Source organism: Myotis nattereri (genome assembly GCF_964212035.1).
Source record: "Myotis nattereri genome assembly, chromosome: 2".
Classification (NCBI taxonomy): Eukaryota; Metazoa; Chordata; class Mammalia; order Chiroptera; family Vespertilionidae; genus Myotis; species Myotis nattereri.
In genome coordinates this window covers 198214186-198221790 of record NC_138076.1, presented here as the reverse complement: position 1 = coordinate 198221790, position 7605 = coordinate 198214186, and positions in this window count along the sequence as shown.

The window sequence follows — 7605 nt, the reverse complement described above, 5'->3', positions numbered from 1 at the left end:
CAGCTTTCTATCCTGTCACTGCCCCTCTCAGGTCACACTGTATCCCTCACTAAAAGCCCCAAAGAATCCTTGGTTCTCATACCTCCCCAGGCTTTTCCCTTAGCCTGGAAAACCCATTTCTATCTTTCTACCTTTCACTGCTAAAATCAAATGCCATTTCTTCCAACTGTGCAAGCAGAAGTAAGTTTCTGCTTTTTTGCACCCCAACTTGTCACATAGAGCTATCTTAGGGTAATCCTTGTATTTTATGGTCATAGTCTATTTACAATCAATATCCATGGCTTTCAAGGTTCCCCAAAGGTAGGCACCATGAATTCATCTTGGAAACCCTACAAACTAGCATATTGTAGGTGTTTAGCAAATATTTGTTAACTCTAGAAATTGCTTCACTGAGGACATGCAATCCAAAAGTTCTGAAAAATCTGGTCAGTTCTGATAAATATGCATCTGGGACAAATGTGAAAACCTCAGGAACAGGTGTGAATGACAAAAAAGGAAGGACCTTTTTTTTCCTCCTATGGTTTGTGCCTAAGTACTTAGGAATAGCTGAAAATTAAAGGCTATTGCTGCTTGTTTTGTTGAATAATACATTTGCAAACTGTAAAACTGCATGTCTATTTTATTTACCAGCACAAATGCCCATTTGCTCACACACATAGCTGTTTGCAAGCAAATTTTGTTCCCATGCAAAACAAATGTAAATTTGGCATTAAACAAGTGCCAATTATTTCCTGAATGTGGAAGGGAAAGGCAGGGTGATTTAACAGAGAGAGAGGCTCTGGACGAGGAAGCAAGGAAGGCAGCCTAGCTCAGCTGCACGGGGCTTTTTCATAACAACGAGTGAATGTTTAATCTGCTTAATTAGGTGGGCATTCACTGCCTACGAGCAGGGACCCGGGGTTCCATGTCATTTTCTGTCTCTATGAGATGGCTGCCATGACCTTCGGCAGTCTCCTCTGCTTGCTGCTGAAAAATAGGAAGCTAATTTGGGCTTGTTCTCATGTTTTTTTCATGTGGTAGAGAGAATTCGTTTGATAAGCCCCGTGTCAGTTTTTATTGTGAGGCCTGATTACTGTGATTAATTTTCATACTACCAGTTACCATTTATGAAGGACCCACTAGGTGCCCAGCGCCAGGCTGTGGAGCTTCAAGCTCCCTGTCTCCGTGGAAGTTTAACCCTCACTACAACCTGGTAAGGGTGAGGTGGTATTGGCCCTATTTTGCAAATCAGGAAACTGAGGCTCAGCTTTAAGCCATGTATGGGCAAGAGGCAGAATTGCACTTCAAGTCTATTTTCCCTAACCACCTCCCCTGCCTATTTTTCTCCACTGTCAAACACCCTCATTTTAATAAAAACTGCCTAATTAATTCTTTCCACTGGTTGCCTGTAACAGCAGCTGTTCTAGGGAATTATTTCTTTCTTATAGCTGCCTTACAGGAAAGAAATAAAGTCTACTTTCCTGTCACCTTTACCTGCCTTTATCCTTACCTCTCTTCCCTCCTCAGCCTCACCTTCCTGGGCTCCTACTCTGCTTCCCAGTGCAAGTCTGTAGTCCTTTCTCCTTGAGACCCCAGCTTGCACTGAGCTTATACAAAGCACCCTCCCTTCCTCCCTGCCCCTCCAATATTTCAAGTATTGCAGGTAACAATAGCAAATGTGATGAACTATTTCCTGCTAAGGTTTCAATGGGTTTCAAATGAGTTACTTTTAGTTCTATAAATTCTTATGCATTCAACAAAAATGTTATGAGTGCTAATTGGTACCAGGTACTGTGATAGGCTCTGGATATTCAGCAGTCAATAACACAGTCCCTACCTCATGGAGCATTCCTGAGTACTTACCATCTACCGGGCACTGTTCTGAGATCCGAAGGTACAAATAGCATTGACACTTGGGTGTCCACAGACAATGGGAAGCTCATAGTTTAACCTCCACAAGTAGATAATGTTAATAGTGTTTATTGAGCATTTATTATATATAAAACACTCTCTTAAGTCTTATAAATAATATGTTAACTAAATTTAACAACCTACCACATAGCGTTAGACAATAGCATTATCCTAATTTTGTAAAAGAGGAAACTTGTGACAGAGAAGTAAAGTGACTTTGCAGCTACACAGCTAGTGAATGGTAGTGATGAGGTTAAAAACAGGAAATTTGAATTCAGAGCTGAAATTCCTCATTCCACTATCAATCTCTCTCAAAGGTCTTAATGTGGAAAGCTTTTCATGGGTAAAAATGTCCTCTGCAGATGTATTTATAAGAACAGGAAGTTGGTGATCACCAACATGTTTAACCATAGGAGAATGTTAAGTAAACGTTCATGCAATAAAATCTTAAAAAATCTCAATAATCGCTTGGAAGCTCCATACCAACTACCTCCTTTTCCCCAGTGCCAGCCTCTGCAGATACCTGGCAATACCTCCTCAAGGCAGAGTCATGCTAGATATCAGATTGTTATTATCTATATATGCTCCTACTTTTGTTCTCTCTGCAGTTTCAACTATTTTTTTATTCTTGTTTTTCTCCCTCATAGATAAACACTCCCACGAATATATAAACTGTACATAATTTGAGATGTTTAAATATAAAGCTGAACATAATTGGTGATATTGTAAATTTTGGACTCACAAAGAACATGCTAAGGTGCCAGAACAAGATAGTTTCCCTGACCTTTCTTCCACTTAATTACATAGGTTTCCATGGTAATGAGGAGAAGGGGCAGGAAAGAGACTATAGAAGACTCTAGTGTTCAGGCTTACACAGTCTTGAAGAGTTTCTTTAAGTCAGGCTTGAACTGAATATTGCCTTCTATCAATGGCCTAGGATTACTCTGGCCAATCTCTTTTATGTTATCCCACAAATAATGGAGAGACAGAAAAAAAAAAAGGAAGAAAAAGTGAGATGCATGCCAGAAATACCAGAAAATGGAACATGATGGGTCTTTCTGCAATATTTATTAGGACAACAATACCATAAAAGAGTAAATTTCCATGACACAAATTAAAGTGAAAATAGTAGAATAAAAAAATATGTAGGATAAGGCAAAGACTAGATTTGCCTTCATCCTGCAAGTTTATTGGATTTTATAATGTACATTTCATACTTGTTCTAATTGAGAACTTGATCCAAGGGCTCTAACCTGTCTCTTCTTTGCCTCTTTTCTAACTTTCATATATATATATGTATATTTGTATCTGAAAATGACTTTAAGTCTATTTTAAGGAAAAGTAGGGTATACATAAATTAACTCAATATTATTTTGATAACTCTTACTTTCTCTCTCACCTTAACTCTGTTTTGTGCTTTAGTCATTTTCCTCTTCTAAGTAGAAGTTTGGCTTTCTCAGGACTCGAGATTTTTATTGTTGTTTTTGGCAGAAGGTAAACAATTAGGAGTTGAAGAAAAGAAAATGCTTACATTGCTTGCCATTTGGTGTCAAGCTCCAGGTGAAGTCTAAGGTGGGTGGCGGGGGGAGGCGGAGGGGAAGAGCAGTGCGGGAGAGCTGGTGGCCCAAATGGGGCAAAGGCTGGAAAAATGAGCCTGGTGTCTGTGTCCTAACAGCAGGACCAATTAGCCAAAACTGGCTGGGGGCTAGAGTCAGAGCTCAGGTTGGGAATTGCAAAACTGAAAGTCAGGTAGCCACGTTAGCTAAGAGTAAACAATAAAGAAAGTGAATTCAAAAGGCAAGACCCTGTGAATTAGAGAGAAGGTGCTAGAAAGGAAAAGGCAAAGTTTCCTGGGATTCTTTATGATGGTAACTGTATTGGCTTACAATTTCCCCTCACGATAGTGGTCCCACTTTTCCTGTTTCTTGGGGCCTCATGTGCAGCTGGTAACATCATACAGCTGGGCTTTAGTTTACTGGAATTGTGACTTCTCCCTTTTGTCTTTCTATGGCTTCCATAGATTCCTCCTTGAGAAGCATTTTGATTCTTAGCCAGTGGTAGATTCTATTTTATGGAAGTACTAGAGGCCCAATGCACGAAATTTGTGCAAGGGGCTCGGCCCTCACAGCCCTGGCTGCCTCGGCCGGCCCTCGCAGCTCCAGCTTCATCTGGAAATTTGTCTGGACGGTCGTCTGAAAGGTCCTCCAATGGTCGTCCAAAAGGTCATTCTGCTGTTCGGTATAATTAACATATTAGCTCTTTATTATATATGATGATACTCTTTGTGTACTCCATCTCCTGGAGTCGCTAGTATGGACTGATTCTTCCAAATGGGATCCAAGTTAGCTCTTTTTATCTCCTTTGCCCCTGTGGATGGCACATGAAAGCACACATTGAAAAGGAATACTTTTCATCCCCTAACAGGCCTCAAGCAATTTCTGTGAAATGGTTGTCATTTTATAGCAAAAGGGCCCAACATCACTCATAATATTAATAAAATCATTATGCAAAGCAGTGTCTTTTCAAGTCGACTGATAGTTTTCTCTTTTCTTTTAGACATCAAAAAGAACCAGTTTCTACTACTTATTTTAAAACATACCACCCACCAGGTCTTCACTGAAAATTTTAAAAGCATATGCATTTGAGTACCCGATCAAGCGTCGATGTTTGTTCATTCATTGTTCATTCATTGATTCATACACCCAAGAGACACCCCTTAGTGAGAACTATGATGGTATTGGCACTGGATCAACTCCTTCATAATTCATTAAACACTAAAAAGCTACTATGCCAGTCACCATCCTAGGGCTCATGAATCAAAAGACCATCCTGTATACAGTAAGTTCATAGGGGAAGAACAAATAAGTTGAATTAAAGTTACAATGGGGACCTAAAGGCAGAAATGGACAGTAACTTCTGGGTTATGAAGGAGACCAGGCTTTTGAAAGGGTTACTTGTTGACTTAACTTCTGATAATTTGAAAAAAAAGTAACGACAATGAAGATTTTAGATTTTAGTAAGGGAGAACCAAACAATTAAAGAAAACTTGCCCTTGAGCAACCAAGTTATTATTCCAGCAGAAAAATTAAGCCATTGCCAGAGCAGAAATGCTGTTAGACAAAAGGTACTGGAGGTAATACAATACGGAAAGAATCAATCTGAAGGTATGGTCAGGGAAGCAGATTTTCTGAGAAGAGACTCTAGTCACTAAGAAAAAAGTCACTGCCTCCCTACAGCAGGGAACCATTAATTATATTAAGTAGCTATTAGATTAACAGAATTATTAATTTATGGCACCTGGAGGCCATTTTAATATCAGATCATCATCACCTTGATCCAACTTCTTAGGAAGGCTCCATCATTGTTTTTAAGTCAGGGGAAACAGCCTAAGTGCCCATCAGCAGATGAGTGGATTAAAAAACTGTGGTACATCTACACAATGGAATACTATGCTGCAGTATAAAAGAAGGAATTCTTACCATTTGCAACAGCATGGATGGAACTGGAGAGCATTATGCTAAGCTAAGTAAGCCAGTCAGAGAAAGATAAATATCACATGATCTCACTCATTTGTGGATTATAATGAACAACATAAACTGATGAACAAAAACAGATCCAGAGACAGAGAAGCATCATTAGACCCTCAAATCTCAGAGGGAAGGTGGGGGAGGGGAAGAGATCAACCAAAGGACTTGTACGCATGCATATAAGCATAAGCAATGGACACAGACGCCCGGGGGTGAGGGCATGAGTGTGGGGGGGTTGTGGGGCAAGGGGGGACAAGGACACATATATAATACCTTAATAAATAAAGAAAAAAATTAAAAGCAAACAAACAAACAAACAAACAAAAAACCCTGACAGCACCTTCCTTAAATAGGAAAGTTGGTCATCCTTATCCATAATAGGGTGCTTTTAACATGTTGCCCATATCCAATGACATGGAAAGTACAATGGAGTAGACTAGGGCCTTTAAGGCCAGGTGTATTTTTAAAGTTTTGATGTCTGCATGATGTGTCTGTGCCTTTTTTACTCTCTGATGAGCCCTCCAGACTTTAACAATCTCTGGTACCAGAGTGACTCAAAATTTTTTTTGTTAAATTGAATTGAACTAAGGGATGTAACATAAGAACATAGATACACCATGTTTTGAGCCAGACTAATTAGATTTAAATCATAGGTCTACTGCAAACCAGCTTTCATTTTATCCTCTTTAAAATTGGGACATTTGGGTTGTTGTAAAGATGTGATGATTAAAATATATTGAAACCACTAAAGCCAAGGGCTGGCATGTACAATGCTATGCCTGGCATGTATTTGTGATCATTACTATTGCTTATGTCTCTTAAGCAGTGGCAAGTCCTGAGCCTGTGATTCTGGGACACAACTTTATATACACCTGTGGGTCTCAGGGCAACTGGGCTCCAGCACAACTTTCCTCAAATACACTTCCTGCTGCACTTCCAGTTCTCCAAGCCACTGCAATTGCTTTCCATCTCCATCACTTTTCTGGCACTGAATTTATTCAGGTTACTGCAAATTCCTAAATGCTAAATCTAAGGCTTCTTTTCAAACTTCATCCAACTTGACTCTCTGAAGCATTTAAAACTCTCAGCCATATTCTTCTCAAATTATTTATATTCAGCATTTAGAATAGTATTCCTTCCTTGCTATCCTAAATTTTTGAACCTCCTTCTTGATAACCTTTGCCAACTCCTCTTTCTATATTCCATTTATTAAAATAACCTGTTGGGGTAGCAGCAGTATTATCCCTATCTTGCATATGATGAAATGGAGACTTAAAGAGGTTTCTCACCGAAGGTCACACAGAAAGTGTCTTGGTTTGAATCCACATCAGTCTGACTTCAGTGTCTGCATTGATAGATTCTCTGTTATATCTTCAATTACATTGAACCAGATAATAAGGGATCTTGGAAACCATTCTAACAAAGACAATCTATATATATAAAAGCCTAAGTGACCATCTGACCATCCGACTGTCCGACTGGTAGCTATGATGTGCAATGATCATCAGGGGGCAGGCGCTCAATGCAGGAGCTGCTGAACTGTAGTGACTTGGCAGCTGTGGTTCTCAGGTGACACACCTGGAACCAGAGAGGAGGGAGCCCGATTCTGGGGTGCATCACCCGAGAACTGCCCTTTGGCAATCTGGGACCCCTTGGGGGATGTCGAAGAGCCAGTTTCACCCCGATCCCCACAGGCTAGGCAAAGAGACCCCACCAATGCATGAATCTATGCACTGGGCCTCTAGTAAATTAATAATAACTAACACATAGTCCTAACACATTGCCAGACACAATTCTAAAGCTTCACATAGAGTGAGCTCTTTAATCTTCAAAGAGTTTGATGAGGTAGATACTATTATCCCATTTTACAAATAAGAAAATCAGGGTGCAATTTCTTAAGCATGTTAAGCAATTGACCTTTACTCTGTCGGCCTTTAGAAGCTCAAAAATATCCTTAAGAAGGGGATTGACATGACCTTGTTGAATTTCTACAGAAACATAAATACAGAGGATAGATTGAAGGATGACTTTGGACACAGAAGTCTGTTAGTAGGCTGATAAGAACAGACCAGATTAAAATGATGAAAGTCTGAGTAGAGATTGTGGGAGAGAATGATGGAGGAAAGGACTGTCTGAAGTCATTCTTCAGACATTGTCATCAAAATTTGGTGACTGGCCGGATGTAAGT